The sequence below is a fragment of the Jaculus jaculus genome, chromosome 17 (assembly GCF_020740685.1).
Source record: "Jaculus jaculus isolate mJacJac1 chromosome 17, mJacJac1.mat.Y.cur, whole genome shotgun sequence".
NCBI classification, from domain to species: domain Eukaryota; kingdom Metazoa; phylum Chordata; class Mammalia; order Rodentia; family Dipodidae; genus Jaculus; species Jaculus jaculus.
The window spans coordinates 29,778,391-29,804,298 of NC_059118.1; the positions used below are offsets into that span (position 1 = coordinate 29,778,391).

The following is a 25,908-nucleotide window of genomic DNA, read 5'->3' on the forward strand; positions in this document are numbered from 1 at the left end:
AGTGCAGAGACCATTGTCTCTGAGTGCTGACTTACCTGGGTCAAAATGGGATCCTGTCACTGCACCGGTTGGATGACAGGAAGAAGAGAGGGGTTTTCCACACCTGTATGTTAATGTGGACCCCTGCATCCCTGCCTGGTTGGATTGCAGATTGCAAATCTGCTGAACAATGGGCCTAGTGTTAACTGTGTGGTCTGTCTCTGATCCTGTTTCCTTGGTCTCCACTCTTCTGCCTGCATGCATATTCATGCTTATTCTCTCTTTCCCCTCCCTGCCCCCTTTCTTTCCCTGCTCACTACTTATCTGCTACTGAAAGTGAAATATGATATATATATATATATTTGAGGTAGCTCCTCATTCTAGCCCATCCTGACCTGGAATTCACGATGTTAGTCTTAGGCTGGCCTGGAACTCACAATAATCCTCCTACCTCTGCCTCCCAAGTGCTGGTATTAAAGGCATGCTCCACCAGGCCTGACTAAAAGTACAATTCATACATTTGTTTTCTAGCACGAGTTTCACAAATGATTTATGTAAAAGAGAAGAAAATACACAATTTATATCTTAAACTTTTTTATTCCCTACCGTTGACATTTTGTCCTGTCTTCTTGCAATTTTCTACAATTTCCAATGTGCACCTATATTTAACACTGCTTTAATCTGCTAAAGACATTAACTGATTGCTTTCCTAGATCTAAGGATTATATAGTTTTAGTATAAATACATATTACATATTTTCATGAAATTTTGAAAAAACCACATAAGCATGCCTTGTTTTAAGTCCATGCTCCTTCCACTGTTTTTTTTTCTTTTCAATTATTTTTTATTAACAACTTCCATGATGATAAAATATATCCCATGGTAATACCCTCTCTCCCCCTACTTTCCCCTTTGAAACTCCATTCTCCATCATATCCCCTCCCCATCTCAATCCATCTCTCTTTTATTTTGGTGTCATGATCTTTTCCTCCTATTTTGATTGTCTTGTGTAGGTAGTTTTTTTTTTTATATAAAATCTGATTTAATGATCAAAAAATTCTTAGTTGGGCTGGAGAGATGGCGTAGCGGTTAAGCGCTTGCCTGTGAAGCCTAAGGACCCTGGTTTGAGGCTCGGTTCCCCAGGTCCCACGTTAGCCAGATGCACAAGGGGGCACACGCGTCTGGAGTTCGTTTGCAGAGGCTGGAAGCCCTGGTGCGCCCATTCTCTCTCTCTCCCTCTACCTGTCTTTCTCTCTGTCTGTCGCTCTCAAATAAATAAATTTAAAAAAAAATTCTTAGTTGCCACCTCTTCAATTACAACAGTCTTTCTTATCAACTACCACTCACCTTTTACATAATAACAATCAATAGAAAAACCAAAGGAATTATGTTAATCTTAGAGCTCTTTCACTTGACATTATAAAACGATATGAACTTTTAAAAAAATTGAACAAATACATCTCAAACTCACTACATTCAAAAGAGCTGAGTTCCTTAAGGTAGTTACCTTGGAAGGCCAGAGTTCATTCTCTTAACTCTACTGCCACTGCACAAAATACCATCAGAAGTATTTTGGGATTGCGTTCAAAGCCAGTTGCATACTTTCTGCATTATTTAAAGTTAGATTTACTTTTTGGAAACTGTCATTTGGTGCCAAATAAGAACAATGAAAGGCAAGTTTTTCAATACTTTTTTTTTAAAAAACCAATAATCATAAAGTTAATAGTATGTGATTTAAATTAACTTTGAGTGCAAACCCAAGAAGTTTTGGGCAACTGTTGATTGCTGGTATTAGAGAATAACATTCCAGCATGATTACTATGCAGGGTAACATTCATTTAGCTGTCTAAGTTCTGGCATATTTGTTTAAAGTGACATTCTGAGAGTTAAAATTTACTCTGTTGAAAAGGAATATCATTCTTAAGAAAAAAAAAATACTTTATTCCCTTAAGGCATCACTGTCAAGTCAGTACTTTGCAAGAGCTTGTTAGAAAGTAGTTTTCTGTACTTTATACATAAAGTCTAATCTTAAAACCTTGAAAGCAAATGACCAACTGATTTGCCTCCATGCTCTTTAATCTGAAATTCTAAGGTACTAAAAAACAAAACAACAACTCCCAATGTAATAAAAACACATCAGGAAGCCAACTCTAATTTCTGAGCTGCACTGTTTATTTTGCTGCTTGAACCTAAGTGACAGCATGCACTGTTAATTATGGGGTTTCATCTACACCTGCTACACCGCAGGTACAGACATAGACACATTTTTGAAGAATTGACATTTTGCAAAATGCAGCAAACATTTTCATTTATACAAAGGAAGTGTTCAAAAGGGTATGCATGTCAAGTTATTGTAGGTTATTTGTGAGACAATTTCTGCAGGTAAAATATGTTTTAATTTAACCATCAGTAACATGTCAAAGTATTTAAAATTGTGACAAAAATCTTCTCTCTGGTCATGTTGCCCATGACAAATTACTATGATGTTGTATGTCTAGGGCAAGATGTCAATACAGCATAAATCCTGTGGTTATTTTGGTTTTCTTCTGGAGATTAAAGCTGTTTTTCTTAGAATAAATGCAGCAGCAAAACACAAACCAGTTGATCAAAAAGCGCTTCTGCCATAACCCCATTAATTTTCAGGACATATCAACCAACAGTAGTTTTGCCATTCCCAGTTCTTTAAGGATTACATCTCTGCACTGTTGCCTTAAGTACATCTGTAAAAGCTTGTTTTCTGTTAAGCCAGTTTACTGACCACAGCCTGGTTGAGTGAGTTTAGTTGCTTGATCCATTTATCTAGTGCAGATTCGTGCACAGCCCCTCTTCTGATCCAGTTCAAGGAGCTGGTTCACTTGATCAATTTGGCCATGAATAGTGTTATCCAATATGCATGGCACCAGCAAGCTTTCCACATCAGCTACATCTATGTTTAACTCCTTAGAAATAAAAGGAATACGTGTTCTTGTGTAAGGCTTCATTAATTTTATGAGCACTAGCATTCTGAAGTTTTGTAAAAGCTCTTCAATGTGTTCTTATGAATGGATCATCCATGATGTTGCTGTGATTTGTTTTTAGAATCTTTTCAAATTCAGTGATGTTATTATTCTGATAGGCACTTACTAAATTCGTCATTACTAGAATTTCTGGATCATTTTTGTATGGGTTGGCCTCCTATGAGCCAAATGGATTTATTCCAGACTTCATTAGCATATTTGCTAAGACCAAATTTTTTGTTTTATTTTTATTTATTTATTTGAGAGTGACAGACAGAGAGAAAGAGGCAGATAGAGGGAGAGAGAGAAAGAATAGGCGCGCCAGGGCCTCCAGCCGCTGCAAAGGAACTACAGACACGTGTGCTCTCTTGTGCATCTGGCTAACGTGGCTCCTGGAGGATCGAGCCCCGAACCAGGGTCTTTAGGCTTCACAGGCAAGCACTTAACTGCTAAGCCATCTCTCCAGCCCAAGACCAAATATTTTAAATAAGTTGTTTGTCTGGGGCTTCCTGATTCATCATAATTCTTGAAGGCTTAAAAAAAATCAGTGTGTGTCTTTTTGAATTCACCTTCCTCAAGTGCATTTTACCACCGCATTCTCTGATGACCCCCATGGTCAGTGGATGAGGGAGGGCAGACTTGATGTGAAGGGACTGTTCATAGAGTGCTTTTAGTCTTTTGTTAATTTTCTGTGCCGTGTACATCTGAATTTTCAAAGCATACATCTCTAACAACTGTGTACCTTTTTTCAGGTCATCTTCTCCATCATCAGTCTAGCAGGACTGATGTAATTGGCATAAATTCTTTTTTGGAGCTTTCCATACTCCTCTCGTTCTAAATCTTATTTTCCAAGCTTTGTGTTTGTCTTAAACCACAGTCTATCCTTCTTAGCATCTTTCAAAGCTTCCAAAGTTTCATAAAATTCCTGCAGTAACTCCCTGTGACATAAAAAAAATCAGAATTTGGGCTGGAGAGATGGCTTAGCGGTTAAGCGCTTGCCTGTGAAGCCTAAGGACCCCGGTTCGAGGCTCTGTTCCCCAGGTCCCACGTTAGCCAGATGCACAAGGGGGCGCACGCGTCTGGAGTTCGTTTGCAGAGGCTGGAAGCCCTGGCGCGCCCATTCTCTCTCTCTCCCTCTATCGGTCTTTCTCTCTGTGTCTGTCACTCTCAAATAAATAAATAAAATTAAAAAAAAAAGATTAACTTCAAATTGACGAACTTTCCAGAAACAAAGAGTAGATACAAATAGCTATTGATCTATATTCCTAGTGCAGTCACAGAAATTATTCTGAAAAATCCATTAACTTTATTCTTGATTATAGCTCTACTTCTAAACAGGTACAAATTTGCTGTTTACAATTATAGAATTCTGATTTTTTTAAAATCTTTGTTTATTTATTTATTTGAGAGCGACAGACACAGAGAGAAAGACCGATAGAGGGAGAGAGAGAGAATGGGCGCGCCAGGGCTTCCAGCCTCTGCAAACGAACTCCAGACGCGTGCGCCCCCTGTGCATCTGGCTAACGTGGGACCTGGGGAACAGAGCCTCGAACCGGGGTCCTTAGGCTTCACAGGCAAGCGCTTAACCGCTAAGCCATCTCTCCAGCCCAATTTGAAGTTAATCTTAATCATCTGTTTCAGTGCTTTAAATCCTCATTCTCCTTTTTCACCTTCTTTTTTTTTTATTATTTTTATTTATTTATTTGAGAGTGACAGACAGAGAAAGAGGCAGATAGAGAGAGAGAGAGAATGGGCGCGCCAGGGCTTCCAGCCACTGCAGACAAACTCCAGATGCGTGCTCCCCCTTGTGCATCTGGCTAACTTGGGTCCTGGGGACTTGAGCCTTGAACCGGGGTCCTTAGGCTTCACAGGCAAGCGCTTAACCGCTGAGCCATCTCTCCAGCCCCTTTTTCACCTTCTAGTTCCAAGACATTTTGGAAGCTGCTCAGTGCTGCTTTTGGTCTTCTTTTAATGCTTTGGAATTATAGTACCGATTTTCCAAATCCACATCTGGTTCAGAGTTACTGTCTTCAGAGTATTCTGAATCTGTTTTGGGGGGAGGCCTCAGGGAGCGTGGGGGGGCACTATGACCTCGCCCCCACTCCGTGCAGGCGCCGAGAGCTGCCCAGAATGCAGGGTCCAAAGGGGGTCGGCCAGGCCAGGTCCCTGCCTGTTCAAGTCCCCAGGGGTGGCGCTTGAGCTTGGAGGTCCCAGGCCCCCTCCCCATTTTTTATTTTTAAAAATATTTTATTTTTGTTTATTTATGTGTGTGTATGCGAGAGAGAGAGAAAGAGAGAGAAAATGAGATAGAGATACAGAAATAGGCAGGTAGAGAGAGAGAGAGAGAGAGAGAAAATGAGATAGAGATACAGAAATAGGCAGGTAGAGAGAGAGAGAGAGAGAGAGAGAGAGAGAGAGAGAGAGAGAGAGAGAGAATGGGCACACCAGGGTCTACAGCCACTGCAAACGAACTCCAGACGCGTGTGCCCCTTTGTGCTTCTGGATTTCGTGAGTCCTGGGGGTGGAACCTTGGTCCTTTGACTTTGCAGGCAAGTGCCTTAACCACTAAGCCATCTCTCCAGCCTTTCTTTCTTTCTTCCTTCTTTCCTCTCTTTCTTTCTTTCTTCCTTCCTTTCTTTATTTTTGGTTTTTCGAGGTAGGGTCTCACTTTAGCTCAGGCTGACCTGGAATTCACTCTGTAGTCTCAGGGTGGCCTCGAACTCTCAGCGATCCTCCTACCTCTGCCTCCCACGTGCTGGGATTAAAGGCGTGCACCACCACGCCCAGCTCTTTCTTTCTTTTCAAGGTAGGGTCTCACTCTAGCTCAGGCTGACCTGGAATTCACTATGTAGTCTCAGGGTGGCCTCAAATTCATGGCGATCCACCTACCTCTGCCTCCCAAGTGCCAGGATTAAAGGCGTGCGCCACCACACACGGCCCTAATTAATTTTTTAAAAATATATTTTATTTGAGAGAGGACAGAGAGAGATATTGGGCACATCAGGCCTCCATCCACTGCAAATGAACTCCAGATGTATGCACCACCTTGTGCATCTGGTTTATGTGGGTTCTGGGGAATCAAACCTATGTCCTTTGGCTTTGCAGGCAAGCGCCTTAATTGCTAAGCCATCCCTCCAGACTGGCTAATTAATTTTTTTGAGGTAGGGTCTTGCTCTAGTCCAGGCTGACCTGGAATTCACTATGTAGTCTCAGGCTGACCTTGAACTCACAGAGATCCTCCTACTTCTGCCTCCCAAGTGCTGGGATTAAAAGTGTTTGTTACTACACCTGTCTATTTAATTTATTTATTTATTTTTTTTAAAAATCTGTGGTTCTAGGGGTTGAGTCTAGGGCTTCAGGCATGTTAGGTAAGCATTCTGACACTGAGCTATACCTCTAGCCGTAATCAATGTTTTGAAATTAAACAATATGGAACAACATACAAATTAAAAGGGATAAAAGGATGTCACAAATAAGAAGTCTATTTTATTCCCACCCACCTCCCAACTTCCGCTAGCTCCTCAGTTCCACCCCAGGGACACCACTGCTGCCACTTCCTGTACATCCTTCCCAGAGAGCTTCTGTTCTTACAAGCGCATCAGACATGAGTTTGTTGTTGTTTGAGGTAGGGTCTCACTCTAGCCCAGGTTGACCTGCAGTTCACTATGTAGTCTCAGGGTGGCCTTGAACTCATGGTGATCCTACTACCTCTGCCTTCAAAGTGCTGGGATTGAAGGCTTGTGCCACCACACCTGGCTTTAGACACAAGTTTCAACCTTACTACATATGGATAGTATTCCTTTAATAATATATCATATGGGACTGGAGCGATGGCTCAGTGCTTAAAGCGTGCTTTCTTGCAAAGTCTAATGGCCTGAGTTCGATTCCCCAGGACCCATGTAAAGCCAAATACACAAAGTGGTGCATGCATCTGAAATTTGTGTGCCAGGGCCTCTTGCCATACCCATATTCTGTCTGTCTGACTCTGTCTTCATCTCTTTCTCAAATAAAATAAAATACAAAAATAATAGTATGTCATTTCACAGCAGCATAGGACAGTTTTATTACCGTTATAAGGGTGTGGTGGTATGATTCAGATGTTCCCCATAAACTTATATGTTCTGAAGTTTGATCGCCATCTGATGGCAATTTGGGAATTGGAACCTTGTTGGAGGTGTGTTTGGGGGCAGGCTTACGGGTGTTATGGCCAGTTTCCCCTTGCCAGTGCTTAGCACACCCTCCTGCTGCTGTCCACCTGATGTTGGCCAGGAAATGATGTCCAGCCTCTGCTCATGCCATGTTTTCCCTACCATCATGGTAGCTCCCCTTGAGTTTGTAAGATAACATAAACCCTTTCCTCCCACAAGCTGCCTGTTTTTTTCTTTCTTTTTTTTTTTTCAAGGTAGGGTCCTCTCTTTAGCTCAGGCTGACCTTGAACTCACAGCAATCCTCCTGCCTTGGCCATCCAAGTGCTGGGATTAAAGACGTGCACCACAATACCCAGCACAAACTGCTTTTTTTGTTTTGTTTTGTTTTGGTTTGGTTTTTTGAGGTAGGGTCTCACTCTGGCCCAGGCTGTACTGGAATTCACTGTGTAGTCTCAGGGTGGCCTTGAACTCACGGTGATCCTCTTACCTCTGCCTCCCGAGTGCTGGGATTAAAGGCGTGTGCCACCACACCCAGCTACAAGCTGCTTTTTGTCAGGTGCTTTATGCCAGCAATGAGAAGGCAGCTACAGCAAAGGGCGTAACATATCATTGTATAGACATGCCATAATTTATTAAATCAACCTCCTATATATAAATATTTTGATATTTTCAACATTTTACTATTACAAGTAAGGCTGCAGCCAGGGCATGTTGTGCACCCTCTGCTCATGCCATCATTTCCCCAGCCTTCATGGAGCTTCCCCTCGAGCCTATAAGCCAAAATAAATCTCTTTTTCCCACAAACAACAACAACAACAAAACCAATGCTGCAGTGAGTAACCGTGACTAGTTTTTCTTGTGCCTATGCCAGTATGTAAGATGACTTACCTCATGGCACAGAACTGAGCCAGGGGACACATTTATTTGTTATTTGATAGACACGGCCATTGCTCTCCAATTGGCAATGGTTGTACCAATTTCTGTTGGTGACAAGAATACTCTGTCCCATGTTTTTGTGCATGTGTGCGCGTGGTGTGCGTGTGTGTCGAGAAACTGCTTGGCCAAGTCTCCTACATGTTGAACTCAATTTTCTCCTCTGGGTGTGTTTCAGCTTTCAACTTCGCCACACTAATTACAGCAGCCACTCTCTGCGCGGAGGCCCCAAAGCTGTCTAGGCAAAGAAGTGAGGAGACAGCATTCCCAAGGGAAGCCAAGTGGTTACCAGAATGTCCACCGGCACCAGACTCAGACGCTCGGCACTCACACGCCCAGAACTGCTGGAGAGACAGTTAATGAGCTCGAATTCTTGCTCTAACCACACTGAAACCAGATACCCTAAGGGAAGGGCAACGTTCTCCCCCACCCAAGCCCGCTCCTCTCCAAGCCTTGCCCAGCTAGTCCGCAGCTCAGTCGATCACGTTGCTGCACCGGAAAGGAACCTAGTGGCTGCCAACTTTCTCCACTGAGCAACCATTTCCCTCCCTTTCCCATCAGGATGGGAACTGTGAGTTACTACGGGTGCCCCTTTGTCACCATTCCTATATCTTATTTCTTAGTTTTGATATTTCACTGAATATTTTCAGCATCCACCCTGGTTCCTTCCCTCAGTTGATTGTACTTATTTTTATAGCATGTACCGAGAAGCCTACTATGTGCTGGGTCTCCTTTTTGGGTCACCATAATACCATGTGAAGTAATTCAATTTCTCTACCATATAGGTGAGATAACTAGAGTCTACAAAGGCCATATTGGATTTTTTCCCCCAAGGGAGGGTTTCACTCTAGCCCAGGCAGACCTGAAATTCACCATGTAGTCTCAGGATGGCCTCGAACTCACGGCAATCCTCCTACCTCTGCCTCCCGAGTGCTGGGATTAAAGGTGTGTGCCACCATGACCCGCTCTTTCTGTTGCCATAGTCAGCAAAAATTTAGTATTTGATAGTACTGGAGGTCAGGAGCTTAACATTGGATCTCCTTGGACTAAAATAATGTGTAGATGGTAACTTTTCTTTAAAAGTATATTAGTGTTCTGTATAGGAACTAGTCTAATCAGATATGTGTGTATGTATACATACAATTATAAAAGGGGATTTGTGGGCAGGGGAGGTGGCTCAGTCGTTAAAGGCACTTACTTTCAAGGCCTGTTGGGCAGTGTTTGATTCCCCAGTACCCACATTATCCAGATGCACAAAGTGTCATATGCATCTGGAGTTTGTTTGTAGTGGCAAGAAGCCCTGGTGTGCCCATGTTCTCTCTTTCCCTCTCTCAAATAAATAAATAAATATTTTTGTAAGAGGGGTTGATTACAGTGCTTTGTTTGAGCAGGGCTGGATAGCCCAACAATGGCAGTCTGCGTGCTGAATAGCCAGAGAACGGGGTAGATACTTTGGTGGAGAAGCTGGAACCCTCAGAACAAGGAAGGATAATGGTGCAGTCCCAGTTTGAGATGGAAGATCCAGAAGCTTTCTGGAGAAAGGTGGTGTGGTGGTTTGATTCAGGTGTCCCCCATGAACTTAGGTATTCTGAATGCTAGTTTCCCCAGCTGATGGCAATTGGAAATTAAAGCTCCTGGAGGCAGTGTATTGGTGGAGGTAGGCTTATGGGTGTTATAGCCAGCTTCCCCTTCTAGTGTTTGGCACACTCTCCTGTTCCTGTTGTCCACCTTATGTGGGCCAGGGGGTGATGTCCACCCTCTGCTCATGCCATCGTTTTCCCCTGCCATCATGGAGATTCCCCTCGAGTCTGTAAGCCAAACTAAATCTTTTTTTTTTTTTTTTTCCTCACAAGCTGCTCTTGGTCAGGTGATTTCTACCAGCAATGTGAACCTTATTGTAACAAGTGGGTTGAGAACTGAAGAAGCTGGAGTCTGCTGTCTCTAGACCATGGCAGCAACAGTATACTCACTTGCTCAGGAAGAGCTTGCCTGCTGTTATGGTTTGACTAGGAAGTGTCCACCCAAAAGACTCATATTGACCACATGGTCCTCAGCTGGTGGTGCTGTTTTGGAAACTTTTGGAAGTGGGAATGGGCTGGGGAGATGTTTCAATTATTAAAGGTGTTTGCTTGAGAGCCCAGCAGCCCAGGTTTGATTTCTCAGTACCTATGTGCAGATTCACAAAGTGGCATGTGTCTGAAGCTTGTAGTGACAAGAGGTCCTGGTGAGCTCATATTCTCTCTCTCAAATAAATAAAAATATTTTAAAATTTTTTTGTTTATTTATTTGAGAGTGACACAGACAGAAAGAGGCAGAGAGAGAGAGGATGGGGGGGAGAATGGGCGCGCCAGGGCCTCCAGCCTCTGCAAACGAACTCCAGACGCGTGCGCCCCCTTGTGCATCTGGCTAACGTGGGACCTGGGGAACCGAGCCTCGAGCCGGGGTCCTTAGGCTTCACAAGCAAGCGCTTAACCACTAAGCCATCTCTCCAGCCCAATAAAAATGTCTTTAAAGAGGAGATGTGAATCTAACTGGATAAAATAGATCACTGGTGGCAAGCCACTGGTGGTGTCTTGTCTCTGACCCTTCCTCTCTGCTCCTTGAGCACTTTCAGGTAAATAGTCTCCTCCTCCACATAGCCTCACCACCGCTGGGCCAAAATCAGTAGAGCCAAGGATTAGGGACTGTAACATCTGAAACTGGGAACCAAAATACACCCTTGTTCCTTTTTCCACTTTTCTTTCACCCAGGACCCCAGTCTGTTGGATGTGGATGATGCTACCCACATCAGGATAGGTTTTCTCCCCACAGTTTCTTTCACACATGTTAATCTTCTCCTGAAACACCCTCACAGACACCTGAAAAAGGCTTTCCAAGTCCTCTTGGTCTCTCTATCCAGTCAGGTTAATAATGAAGACTAACCATCTGTGTCCCCTTGGCTCATGGTCCTTCCATCTTTAAAGGTAGCCATGGCTGGTTTTCTCACATCTTGCTTTCATTGTCACATCTTCTCTGACTCTGACAAGAGTGGGTGAGGTCAACTGTCACCAACTCTTGGCCTTCCCTTCCCTTCCATTTGACTTTCCCTTGCTTCTTTAGAGACAGAGTCTCACTATGTACCCACACTGGCCTCAAGCTTGCTTTAAAATTTTATTTATTTGAGACAGAGAGAGAAAGGTGAGAAAATAGGTACACTGGGGTCTCCTGCCACTGTAAACAAACTCCAGACGCATGTGTCACTTTGTGCATCTGGTTTTATGAGGTACTGGGGAATCAACCCTGAGCTGTCAGGCATTACAAACAAGCATGGCTGAGCCATCTCTTTAGCCCCAAACTTTTTTTCAAGAGCATGGGGTTTTGAGACACGATTGGGTGACTTTTTAAAATGATTTATTTGTAAAACGAGAGAAAGAGGGAGGTGGGGAAATGAACTCTGTATACATGTACCGCTTTGTGCATCTGGCTTTACCTGGATACTGAGGAATCGAACCTAGGTCATTAGGCTTTGCAAGCAAGTGCCTTAACCACTGAGCCATCTCTCCAGCCCACCTAAACTTTTGAAGTGCTGGGATTAGAGGAGTGCACCACCAGGTCTGCAGCTCTGCCCACTTTTAAGGACTTTGTAACTGCATTTGTCCCACTGGATAGCCAGAAACAATCTCCCTTTATTAAGGTCAGTTGAACAGCTCCTTGAATCCCAGCCACAATCACAAGTTCCCTTTGCTGTGCAATCCCGTTACTCACAGCCTCCAGGAGTCAGGACAGAGATCTTTGGAGGCCATCCCTCTGCCTACTGGAGAAGGACTTGCAGTCACCTTTGCACTGCTAGGACAAACATCAGCCAGAGCAGCTGATAGAGGGAAGGAGTAGATTTCAGGCTTACACATCCTAGGGGAAGTTTCCTCACAGTGGAAGAAGCTGGCTCGCATCAGCTGACATTCATAGCAGAGAGACAGCTGCCAGTGCCAGCAAGCATGAAGAGCCAGAGCTCAAGCTGGCTCTGTATACACCGTGTAGGGCTGGATTCAGGATCTACCCCAGTGACATACCTGCTTCTACAGGGCTCCTCCTGCTGAAGACTAAGTAGGAAACTTAATCAAAAACATCTGAGTCCAGAGCTGGAGAGATGGCTTAACTCTTAACGTGCTTGCCTGAGAAGCCTAAAAACTCATGTTCGAATCTCCAGGCCCTACATAGCTATCATCCAGCCCAGATTAAGACTTCTTAAAAAATGTATTTTGAGAAACAGAAAGGGGGGGGAGAGAGAAAGAGAGCGCACCAGGGCTTTCAGCCACTGCAAATGAACTCCAGATGCATGTACAGTGACACAAGTATGCATATGTATTTGCCTGCAAAGCTGAAAAACCCAGGTTTGATTCCTCAGAACCTATATAAGCCAGATGTACATGGTGGTGCATGCATGTGGAGTTCGTTTACAGTGGCTGAAAGCCCTGGTGCACCCATTATCTCTCTCTTTCTTTCTAATAAAAATATAAAAATAAAAATCTGAGTCTATGGGGGACATACATTTACATTCAAACCGTAACAAAAAGTGAGTTACTTGTCCTGTTCAAACAATAAATCCTCACTCTGAATCACAAGTTAGACTAAAGCTCACTGGCCTTAAACTCATAGTGATTCTACTGCTTCAGCCTCTCCAGTGCTAGCATTGCAGGTGTGAGCCACTATGCATGGGTCCAGCCATACTTTTTTTTTGTTTATTTTTATTTATTTATTAGAGAGTGACAGAGAGAGAGAGAGAGAGAGAGAGAGAGAGAGAGAGAGAGAGAGAGAATGAGAATGGGTACACCATGGCCTCCAGCCACTGCAAACGAACTCCAGATGCTAGCGCCCCCTTGTGCATCTCAGCCATACTTTTAATCTCTACTACATGCTATCTTAACATATGTACGAAGAATGGGTGTTGGTGGGATGCTGGAGAGGTGGCTCAGAAGGTAACAGCTGTTGCTGTGAAAGCATGAGAACCTGAGTTCAACCCCCAGTGCCTATGGCAAAAGCTAGGCATGGTTGTGCACCCCTGTACCCCAGTGCTGAGGGGGTGCACAGATAGAAGGATCACCAGGGCTCACTGGCTAACCAGCCTTACTGAAAAGCAAGTAGTTCTGGTTCAATGAGAGGCTGTCTCAGAGAAGTAAGGTGGGAGATAAGGGAGTGTACCCGACGTCTTCTTCCGGTCTCCACATATGCGTGCACAGGGTGCGCGAATGTCCACATACGTATGCATATACCCCACCGCAACACACCAAAAAGAGAGAGGAAAAAGAAGCGGGCTTGCTATACTTTCTTGAGACTTACCTAAGCCATCTCTCCAGCCTGCCTCTTTCCTTCATTTCACTAGCTATCATGACAGTTTAGCTTCCCTCAGTATGCTGCTGTTAGGTCTAGAGACTGGGGCCAGCTGGCTTGGATTCAGACCCCAGACAGGCACTTGCCATATGATTTGGAGAATTTAATAATTAAAGCTTCTTGCATCTCTGATTCCACAGCTGTAATGTGGGGAAAATAATAGTGTTGTAAAGTCTTTTTAGCCCAGGCTTACCTGGAATTCACTTTGTAGTCTCAGGGTGGCCTTGAACTCAACAGTGATCCTCCTGCCTCTGCTGGGATTAAAGGCATGGGCCACCCACACCTGGCTTGATGATGTGTCTAAAGGTCCAAATGTCTCCTATAGCAAGAGGCATGTGTTGGCTAGGATTACCATTTCCGTATTTTCCCAAGGGGTCACCTGCCCAAGTTGGCTTTCTACCCCTTGTAGGTTTGGTTCTTGATGCAAAAAGATGCACAAAAATTCTAACTTCCACATCTGTCTGTGGCATTTAGATAGGAGTCCAATGTTCCAAAGGGTCCAGAATTGAGAACTTGAATTTGCAAATAAGAACTTTAGGTCTTCAGTCATGGTGAGCCTGGGCAAGGGAAGACCCTCCGTGGGGCCTTCTTTGAGTCCCCAGGGGCCTCCTCGAAGGTTTGTGCCCCACTGCAGTCCACTGCGGACAGGCCTCCAGGGAACGGTGACACGACCTCCGCCCTCGCCTTCACCCACAGCCTTGGTGGAAGGCCGTCTCACAGGCGAAACTCCTGCCACAAAGAACACAGCCTTCATTGGACAGAAAATGGGCGATCGCCAGCCCCACTTGCACTCATCTGAAGGTCTACTGACAAGTTTTCTGTGCAAGTTCCAGAATATTCTTGATCTTTTAAAAAATTGTGTTTGGACTGGAGAGATGGCTCTGTGGGTTTTAAAAAAAATGTGTTAACACCAGGCTTGGTGGTGCACACATGCCTTTAATTCCAGCATTCAGGAGGCAGAGGTAGGAGGATCACTGTGAGTTCAAGGCCAGCCTGGAACTACAGATGAGTTCCAGGTCAACCTGCACTAGAGTGAGACCCTACCTCAGAAAAACAAAATAATAATAATAATAATTTTAAAAGTTAGAGGGCACACTCTCCTGTTCCTGTTGTCCACCTTATGTTGGCCAGGGAGTGATGTCCATCCTCTGCTCATGCCATTGTTTTCCCCTGCCATCGTGGAGCTTCCCCTCAAGCCTGTAAACCAAAATAAGCCTCTTTTTTCCAGAAGCTGCTCTTGGTTGGGTAATTTCTATCAGCAATGTGAACCCGACTGCAACAGTAAAGTGGTACTGAGGAGTGGGATTGCTGCTAGACACCTGACTGTGTGGCTTTGGCCTTTTGGAGCTGATTTTCAAGAGGAATGTGGAAGGATTTGAAATCTTGGCCTAAGAGATGCCTTGCAGTGCTGTAAGTACAGCTTGATGGACTATTCCAGTCAAAGTTGGAAGACCTGAATGCAGTAAGAACTATGGACTGTGAGGTTTGGCTTATGAAGATGAGAAAGAGCTTTGCTTGGACTGAGCTAGAAGATGTTTGTGTGAGAGGTTTGTTGTTATGTCCATGTCCTGAGAAGTTGTGCAGGGTTGCTTTGCATAGAAATGGACTGGAATGAGTAGAGGGATATGGCACAGACAGAAAAGTCTTTTAGTGAACTGCTGCCTGTTCATCTGTTTTTGAGAGATTACAACCTTTCAGATTGGGCTAGCTGACCTACATTGGGGCAACAGGAAGAATGTAGACTGTTTTGAAGGGGCCTGAGTGCCCAAGTGTCCTGTTCTTCAAAGTCTACTTTATTCCCCCAGGATTAACAAATTGGCTCCCTACCTGGTATTGTGGAGTATAAGAAGTGTAGGAAAGAGAGGGTCATTGAATTCGCAACACAGTCTTGTGACTTGGAAATGGCCATGGGCAGTGTGAAGCAATTTGGCTGGTTGCCTGCATGGAGACCTGATGGAGCCATGAGGATGAACCGTGGATTGCAATGGAGACCCAGTGGAGATGCCAGGACCACGAGATGGCTGCTAAGGAAAGCTGCCAGCCCTGGAAAAGCTGCTGGCCCTTGTGAAGTTTTCCAGGACTGTGAGTAGCCTAGCTGGAGGGGCAGAATTGGAATACCAGAGACTTATTGCTGGTTAGAATTATTGGACTTGGAGATTTATCACTGGCTAGAGTTGTTGGACTTGGAGTTACAGAGTTTGATGTTTGCCCTGATTGTTTTAAATGTTATATTGGCTGAATATTTCTTTGCTGTGCCCAGTGCCATCTTTTGCAGGGTGAATGTTTATTCTGTGTCATTATGGGATTTGGGGGGATTTTTTTTGGTATTATGGTTAAGTTAAAAGACCTTGGACTATGGGGATATATAAACATCATTGGGATTGATTAAAAACTATGAGGACTTTTAAAGTTGGACTGAATGCATTGCATTTTACATCATGGATGTTTATCAGTTGATGGGGGCCAGGGGTGGAATGTGGTGCTTTGATTCGGGTGTCCCCCATAAACTTAGGTGTTCTGAATGCTAGGTTCCCAGCTGATGGAGATTTAGGAATTAACACCTCATGGCCTGGATAGACCCATTCTCTCTCTTTGGCTCTCATAAATAAATAAATAACTTAAATCCTTGGGGAAAAAATTAGAGAAGGACTTTAGAACTATGGGAGTAGTAGCTCAGTGGTAAAGCACAAAGTTTGCTTATGCAGGACCTTGGGTTTCACCCCAACAGCACCACAATACAGCAAAGACCTTGATTTAAAAAAAAAAACAAAACAAACTTTTTTTTGGTTTATTTTTATTTATTTATTTGAGAGCGACAGACACAGAGAGAAAGACAGATAGAGAGGGAGAGAGAGAATGGGCGCGCCAGGGCTTCCAGCCACTGCAAACGAACTCCAGACGTGTGCGCCCCCTTGTGCATCTGGCTAACGTGGGTCCTGGGGAATCGAGCCTCGAACCAGGGTCCTTAGGCTTCACAGGCAAGCGCTTAACCACTAAACCATCTCTCCAGCCCCAGACCTTACCTTTTACAGCAGTTATGAGTCTACATAGAAACTGAAGAGAGAGTTCAGAAAGCTTCTGTGCACTCCGCGCCCAGCCTCTCCTACTAGTGCGCTTCATGCTTCCGTGGTACGTCTGTTCCAAACACATCGATGACTTCCTCCACATCTCCTTCAAGTCCTCCTTCTTTTTTCATTGTATTTATTTTCTTTTTAAAATATATTTAATTAATTTATTTATTTGAGAGAGAGAGAAAGAGGGAGAGAGAGAGAGAGAGAAAGAGAAAGAGAGAGAGAATGAATGGGCACACCAGGGCCTCTAGCGACTGTAAATGAACTCCAGACACATGCACCACCTTGTGCTTGTGGCTTACGTGGGTCCTGGAAAGTCAAACCCGGATCCTTTGGCTTTGCAGGCAAATGCCTTAACTGCTAAGTCATCTCTCCAGTCCTATTTATTTTCTTTATTTGAGAGAGGGAGAAAGAGGCAGATAGAGAGAGAATGGGCGTATCAGGGCCTTCAGCCACTATAAAAGAACTCCAAACATGTGTGCCACCTTGTGATTCTGGCTTATGTGGGGCTTGGGAAATTGAACCTGGGTCCTTTGGCTTTGCAGGCAAGTGCCTTAACCGCTAAGTCATCTCTTCAGCCCTCATATCCTCTTTTTGATCCAGGATTCCATTTAGGATGTCATTCCTTGAGTCCTCATATCTCTCGAGGTTCCTGTTGGCTGTCAGTTTCTCACTTTCCTTGCTTTGGGTGACTTTGAAACATGCTGGGCAGACATTTTGGGGTTCTTCTGTTGGAATCTGTCCAGTGTTGTCTGCTTGGTTAGACTAGGTTGTAGGTTTTGGGTTCGACCACCAAGGTAAAGTCTCACCAGGTACAGCACGTCATCGTGACTTACCATGCCTGCTGCTGGGCATAGTTGTCTGACTTCTTAGTTTTATCAGGGTTTTTGTTCTTTTGTCTGTTTGGTTTAATATTTTTATTTTACTTATTATTTGAGAGAGAGAAAGAGGCAGAGAAAGAGAGAGAGAATGGGCATGCCAGCCACTGCAAATGAACTCCAGACACATGCGCCCCCTTGTGCATCTGGCTTATGTGGATCCTGGAGAATTGAACTGAGGTCTTTTGGCTTTCTAGGCAAGTGCCTTAACCACTAAGCCATCTTTCCAGCCCTTGGTGTTTTTGTTTGTTTGTTTGTTTGTTTTTTGTTTCTTGTTTTCTGAGGTAGGGTCTCATTCTAGCTTGGGCTGACCTGGACTTCACTATGTAGTCTCAGGGTGACCTCAAACTCATGGTGATCCTCCTGCCTCTGCCTCCTGAGTGCTGGGATTAAAAGCATGCACCACCATACCCAGCAGGTTTTTATTTTTATAGAAAAGTTACTTTTCCCCGTCCATGCTAGGAAAATCACTGTGCCCACCCACCTTAAGGCATGCGGATCATGTTCCACTGCTCTGAGGGACGTGTCCTGGGGCTACCATAACTCAGACCTGTGGACTCCTGGAGAAGCTCGTACTCACAGTTCCAGCCGAAGCTGTGAAGTCAGGCGTCATCACGCCATGTTCTCTCTGAGGGTGAAGGTGTAATTTAAAACCAATGAACAAACAGACGAAACCACTTGCTAGGCTGTTTACCAAAATATTGTACCACTTAACACTCCCACTGGCACTGTGGAAAAGTTGTTTCGCAGTTTTACAAATGTTTGAGGTTTTCGGGCTTTTGTTATGTTTTATTTATTTTTTTCAGGCAGGGTCTCACTATAGCCCAGGTTGACCTCACTCTGTAGTCCTAGGCTGGCCTCGAACTCATGGTGAACCTCCTACCTCTGCCTCCTAAGTGCTGGGATTGAATACGTGCACCACTATGCCTGGCTATTATTTATTTATTTATTTAAAAAATATTTTGTATTTATTTATTTGCAAGAAGAGAGAAAGAGAATGGGCACACCAGGGCCTCCTGCCAATGCATACAAACCCTAGGTGCACCTAATGTTACGTAGGTACTGGGGAATCAACTCCAGGCCATCAGGCTTTGTAAACAAACACTTTTAACTGCTGAATCATCTCTGCAGCCCTATAATTTATTTATTTATTAGAAAGAGAGAGAGAGCGTGAAAGCGAGTGAGCCAAGCATGGGTGCACGCCTTTAATCCCAGCACTTGGGAGGCAGAGGTAGGAGGATTGCTGAGAGTTCGAGGCCACCCTGAGACTACAGAGTGAATTCCAGGACAGCCTGAGCTAGAGTGAGACCCTACCTCAAAAACTAAACAAATAAACAAATAAAAAAAATAACCAGAAAGAGAGAGAATGAGTGAGCATATACCAGGGCCTCCAGCCACTGCAAATGAACTCCAGACACATGTGCCACCTGTGTATTTGGCTTACTGGGATTCTGGGGAATTGAACAGAGGTGTTTTGGCTTTGTAGGCAAGTGCCTTAACCACTAAGCCATCTTTCCAGGCCTATTTTTAACTTGTTTTAAGGCAGGGTTTTACTCTAGCCTAGGATGATCTGGACCTTACTGTATAGCCCACTTTGGCCTGAAACTTGGAATCCTCCTGCCTCCCCTTCTTGTGTGTCGGAATCACTGGTATGTACTGCCATACATGGAGAATTCTTTCTTCTTCCCCTTTTCTGCTGCTTCTTCTCCTCGTCCTCCCTCCCTCCCCCTCTTTTCTACAGTGGTGGTTATCAAACTCAGGGCCGCATGCCTATGAGTTCTCTTCATGTTGCATCTTTAACTTAAGGCATGTAGTTGCTTTTCAATTGCATATAGGCCTGCTTGGTTCACTTTGATGAACACAGTGATTTGCTGACTGAATCCATAAGAATTAATTAATCCTCTCTTGATGGATCTTCGGGTTATTTTCTTCTTTTGTTACTGGACACTGAGTCACACAGAGCCAGCACCAGAGACAGAGTGGAGAATCAGAAAATTTACTCATGTCGATATGATGGACTAAGGGGAATAACTTCCAGAGTCTGAGCTCTGATGGCTCAGAGATTTTATAGGCAGTATGGCAGGTGGTTTGATATCATCTTGAGTTTTTTTGTTTTGTTTGTTTTGTTTTGTTTTTTTTCAAGGTAGTGTCTCACTCTAGCCCAGGCTGACCTGGAATTCTCTATGGAGTCTCAGGGTGGCCTCGAACTCACAGCGATCCTCCTACCTCTGCCTCCCGAGTGCTGGGATTAAAGGTGTGCGTCACCGCACCCGGCTCATCTTGAGTACTTTACACTACTGGTGGGTTACAAGTTTCTAAGGTTATATGATTTTGGGGCACAAACAGAAAATTCCTCAACAATCAGTCAGTGATAAGAAAGAGAGTGGGTTTGTGAAGGGGAAAGTTGGGGAGGGAAGAAAATTATCATAGCTTATTGTCTATGGAAGTTGGCAATAAATAAAAGTTAAAAAAAAAAAGGAACTACAGATGTAGAACAGAAGGCTGCTTGTTCGGGGGTGTCTGTGTCTATGCGGCTCTGACCAGATGACATACAAGCAGGTGCAGCTGCCTAGCGAGGGAGGAGACACAGGGCCGTGCTGTCTCCCTATTAAAGCCTTGTACGGTAGAAACCTATGTTTTAGAGTATAATCTGGGTCTGCTTTCTTTGTTAAATTTCTTCTACCATACTTTTTGTTGTTGTTGTTTTGAGAGCGAGAGAGTGAGAAGAGGGGGGAGAGTGAAAGAGAGAGAGAGAGAGAGAGAGAGAGAGAGAGAGAGAGAGAGAGAGAGGGAGAGAACGGGCATACCAGGGCCTCTGTCCTCTGTAAATGAACTCCCAATGCATAGGCCACCTTGTGCATCTGGCTTACTTGGGTACTGGACAATCAAGCCTGGGTCCTTAGGTGTCTTAATTGCTAAGCCATCCCTCCATCCCCTTCTGCCACGCTTTGACAATGCTGCCTGTCACAGACTTTGTTATTCTTGAGTTTTTGTGCAAGTATATAGCACCAGGAGGAGCTCCCAGAAGCCTGATCAAAGGCTGTATGCATTTAATCTTGTGATTGATACTGAGTTCATTTTACAGCTCAAATGATCTCTCATGGGAGAAGCCGAGGCTGCCCTCCCCAGTCCTCACACCGTGCTGCATCCTGGCATTGCCCAGCATTCTACAACATGTGGTGTGATTTGTTGCTATGGGTCTCGGGATGTCCTCCTTACACAATAGTTCCCAAGTCACATCTCATCCTATGGTATATATGGATAATGATCAGAGTAGCTATTTCTCTATTGGTAGAATTTACCAAGGTTGTTTGTATCCAGTACTTTCTTGTGACTGGAACAAAATACCCACAGAAGCAGCTTGTAGAAGGAAACGGGTTTATCCAGCTTACGGTTTGGAGAGGACGTTTCACTGTGGCAGGGAAGGCATGGCGGGAAGCCCACATCATATCTCATGAGTCAGGGAGCAGAGAGAACACAACGTGGAGCCCGTCTGTGACACCTCAAGGAACTACCCCCAGTGACACACTGACTCCAGCAAGGCCCCAGCTCCTGAGGGGTCTACAGCCATCCCGAACAGCGCCACCATCTGGGGAGTAAGCATTCAAGCAAACCCATGAGCCAATGGAGGACATTATATTCTGACCTCCAGTGCGCAGCTATGCAGAGAATCTTCTTTTTTTGAGGTACAGTCTCACTCTAGCCCAGGCTGCCCTGGAATTCACTATGTAGTCTCAGGGTGGCCTCGAATTCACGGCAATCCTCCCACCTCTGCCTCCCAAGAGCTGGGATGAAAGGCATGTGCCACCACGCCTGGAGCAGAAAATCTTGAGGGAGCATTTTGGTGAGCAGGTCAACTTGAACTGTGGTGGAAAGTGCTGCCTGCACTCCTGAAAAGAGCTAACATTTGCCGAACACTTGGTATGTGCCAGGGCCTGCTCTCAGTCCTGTGGGATGTATTCTCTCAAAACCTCCAAGGGTTAGCTAATCATTAGTTTAATTTTACAGGCATGGAAACCTACAAACTATTTTTCCAGATCTACTGCTGATAAGAGATATGCCTAGGGTTAAGACTCAGCCAACCCGGTCCAGCCAGCAGCCTAGACACTGAGATGTCTGGACCTAGTGGGGCTTCTGGAGCAAACAGTGGCCACATACATTAGTCTTCCAAAATGGCTGTGCCATTCTCTTGGTCCCACCAGAGTGAGAGTGAGACCCTTTTGTTTTTACTTGTCTCTGTTGTTGTTGTTTGAGACAGAATCTCTAGGTAACTTAGGCTCACCTGAAACTGCCAATCCTTTTGTGCATCTCCTCAGGGCTGGGATTACATGCAAGTGCCACCACACCCTGTAGGCTCCTTTTCTTGCGTTTTTTTTAAAAGTATTTTATTTATTTATGAGAGAGAGAGGGGGGGGGAGGGAGGGAGGGAGAGAGAGAGAGAGAGAGGGAGAAAGGGAGGGAGGAAGGGAGGGAGAGAGATCGGGTGTGCCAGGGCCTCTAACCACTGCAAACAAACTCCAGACACATGCACCACCATGTGCATCTGGCTTATGTAGGCTCTGGGGAGTTGAACCTGGGTCCTAAGGCTTCATAAGCAAGTGCTTTAACCACTAAGCCATCTATCTCTCCAGCCCCCTTTTCTTGCTTGCTTTTCGTTTTTAGAGAGAGAAAAAGAGACTTGGCATGCCAGGGCTTCAACCACTGAAGTAGGATGCCAGATGCTTGCACCACCTAGTGGGCATGGGCAGCTTTGCGCTTGCCTCACCTGGGTGTGTCTCTCCAGCCCTTTTCTCTTCTTTTCTTTGCTCTTCTCTCCTTTTCTCTCTCTCTCTTTCCTTTTTGGCTTTTCAAGGTAGGGCCTCGCTCTAGCCCAGGCTGTCCTGGAATTCACTATGTAGTCTCAGGCTGGCCTCAGACTCACAGTGATCCTCCCACCTCAGCCTCCCGAATGCTGGGATTAAAGGTATGCACCACCACACCTGTCTATACACTCTTTTCCTAGGTACAAATACATCCTTATCATTTCTGTGTTCTGTGTAGAGGATATAGAGATGAAATGCACCAACAAAGTCCTGCCTGGCCAGGACCACACCCTGACCAGGGCTGCTTAGTTATGCATGCCTCTTGCCCTCTATTTCAACCCAAACCTCATGTCAGTATCCTAAAACTAGACTTGGAGTGGACTCTGATCCTCTTCCCAATGTGGCCACATTGAATAACTTCCTAACATACTGTCTGAGCCTGGCTTGGAAGTGCAAGCCTGTAATCCCATCCACTTGGGAGAAAGAGACACGAGGACCCCAGGTTCAAGGCTTGCCTGGATTACAAAATGAGTTCAAGGCTAGTCTGGATAATTTAGTGAGAACTTGTTGCAAAAAAAGTAAAAAGAGGGCTGGAGAGATGGCTTAGCGGTTAAGCGCTTGCCTGTGAAGCCTAAGGACCCCGGTTCGAGGCTCGGTTCCCCAGGTCCCACGTTAGCCAGATGCACAAGGGGGCGCACGTGTCTGGAGTTCGTTTGCAGAGGCTGGAAGTCCTGGCGCGCCCATTCTCTCTCTCTCCCTCTATCTGTCTTTCTCTCTGTGTCTGTCGCTCTCAAATAAATAAATAAAAATTAAAAAAAAAAAAGTAAAAAGAATCCCAGCATTTGGGAGGCAGAGAGGTAAGATGAGTTTGAGGTCACTCAGACTACATAATGAATTCTAGGTCAGCCTGGGCTGGAGCGAGATCCTACCTCGAAAAACCAAAAAGAAAAAAAAAAAAAAGTAAAAAGCCCATCAGCATTTGACATAGAGGACAGAGGACAAAAATGAGACATCCAGTGTCCAGTGCTAGGTGTGGTGGCAAATGCCTTTAATCCCAGCACTTGGGAGACTGAGGTAGGAGAGTCACTATGAGTTCAAGGTCACCCTGAGTCTACATAGTGAATTTCAGGTCAGCCAAGGCTAGAGCAAGATCCTACCTTGAAAAACCAAACAGGGGGTGTGTGCTAAGGACAAAACTCAGTGATAGAGCCAGGCGAGGTGGTGCATGCCTTTAGTCTCAGAATTTGGCAGGCTGAGGCAGGAGGATCACAGTGTGTTTAAGGCCAGCCTGAGACTACATAGTGAATTGCAGGTCATCCTGGGCTAGAATAAGACAACCTTGAAAAATCGAAGGCGGGGGTAGGGGGGTGGGGGGGAGGGACCTCAGTGATAGGGGCTGGAGATATGGTTTAGTTAAAGGGATGGTTAAAGTGTTTGCCTGTGAAGCCTAAGGGCCCAGGTTCAATTCCCAAGTACTCACATAAGCCTGATGCCCAAGGTGATGCATGCATCTGGAATTTGCAGTGGCTGGAAGCCCTGGCATGCCCATTCTTTCTCTGCCTCTACGTCTCTTTCCTAAATAAATAAATAAAATATAAAGAAACACACACACACACACACACACACACAGACACACACACACCCCTCAGTGACAGAATGCTTGCCTGGTAGGTGTAAGGCCCTAGGTTAATGGCAGGGGGAGAGGGGTCCCGCCGGGAGTAGTCCCGTACTGACTAAAGGAACAGATGACGGGTAGTGGGCTGGTATGGAGCGGGAGCGCAGACCAGACTGGAGGGGCTTTGCTTAGTCCACCAACTGGCCTTTGAAGCTCGTTCATCTAACACATTTGAAGTGGCCCTTACTTTTCTGCACTTCGCCTCGAACAGCTGCTTGACCGTCCTCGGCCTTCCGGCGGGACTTTGAGAGTATCTCTGCTGCATCAGAGATGACTTCCTGACCCCGGAGCACAGGACAAGGATCTGCACTTCCTCAGGCCCCTCACCCTTTCCCCTGCTTTGTTCTCTGGGACATCCAGGCCCTTCTGACGTGCCTTTACTACTTGCCATTGCCAGTCTTTCCGTCTCGCGTGCCTCCCTCTTCCCGGTGGGGAACACATGCTTCACAAAGGCAGTGACTTTGTTCATTGGTTTGTTCCCAGGGTCTGGGACATTACCTGGCATTTAAAATTACCCAGCTGGGGGCTGGAGAGATGGCTTAGCGGTTAAGCGCTTGCCTGTGAAGCCTAAGGACCCCGGTTCGAGGCTCGGTTCCCCAGGTCCCACGTTAGCCAGATGCACAAGGGGGTGCATGCGTCTGGAGTTCATTTGCAGAGGCTGGAAGCCCTGGCGCGCCCATTCTCTCTCTCTCCCTCTATCTGTCTTTCTCTCTGAGTCTGTCGTATAAATTAAAAAAAAATTAAAAAAAAATTACCCAGCTGGTACTTGGTGGACTATAGTTCCCACTTTTCACTATTTCAGGATCTAGGGGTGCAGCAACAGGCAGATCAGAGTTCCCCAGGGCTCGATTTTAATCCTGGGCAAGGGCTGGAACCCACCGAGGCTCTCATGGCGGTGGGCTCAGTGGCTGTCAGTTTCTAAAGAAGTCTAAGCCAGGCCGCGACCCTGCGCCTGTCGCCCGGCAGCGCCCTCTGGCGGGCATCGCGACGAGCTGCACGGACGCTGCACTGCAAACCCCGGAGCTCCATCTTCGTGGCAGATGCTTCTGTTGCATAGGGGTCCAAGCTCCATCCTGAAGTCCCGCTTTTTTGTTGTTGTTTTTCTCGTGGTAGGCTCTCACTCTATCCCAGGCTGACCTGGAACTCACTTTAGCTTCGTGCTAGCCTCGAACTCACGGCGATATGCCTCCCAAATGCCGGGATTAAAGGCGTTCACCACCGCGCCCGGCTAAGCCCTGCTTTTTTTTTTTTTTAAGAGAGAAATCCAGCTCCAGTGGCATCTTCCCCACTCCACTCCTGCCGCCGGGAAGTGAGGGGCTGAGAGGTCAGAGGGCACGGGGCGGGAGGAGACCGTTTCCACATCCACCTTGCAACCTGCTGCCCTTTGTCCCGGCGCTGGGGCTTTGTGGCCACAGCGAGCAGTGTGTGGAGTCGAGCTTCTCTTCGGTCCACGCGCGCTAAGACGATGCTCTTCCCACAGGGAACCCGCCGCCCACGACCGCAGAGCCGGAAGCCCGCGCCGCCCGAGCAGGCGCCACCTGGCGGCCGTGCATCGCGGCGCAGACGCTCGGATCTTGGTGTGGAGAACCTTGAGCTCCAGGCTGTTTAACCTAGAGGTCGAGGCCTAGATTACTGGTGGGAATGCGATGGTCAGGTGGCATAGGCTTTAAAGATTTGAAGAATGAGCAGTCCACTTGTCAGGTGGCTTCTGTTAGTGTTGACACTCAGGTCTCCTGCTTTCATGGACGATAGCTCAAGGGCTGTCCATTTTTTTCTCAGTTCCTATCTATCTGTCTGTGTGTCTGTCTATCTACCTACCTACCTACCTATCTATATCTATCTATCTATCTATCTATCTATCTATCTATCTATCTATCATCTATCTATCATCTATCTGTTTTCTATCTATCTAGCTACCTATATCTATCTATCATCTATTCAGCTATGAATTTTGATTTATTTGTGAGAACAAGAAAAAGAGAGAGACAAGACTATGGACACACCAGAGCCTCTTGCTGCTGCAAAGGAACTCCAGATGCATGCACCGCCTTGTGCATCT

At 45.6% G+C, this 25,908-nt stretch overlaps 1 pseudogene; it reads right to left on the minus strand.

The window, feature by feature from the left end:
• Window positions 1-2,683: 2,683 nt before the first annotated feature.
• On the minus strand, window positions 2,684-24,878 carry LOC101610930 (annotated as a pseudogene).
• Between the last annotated feature and the right edge of the window lie 1,030 nt (window positions 24,879-25,908).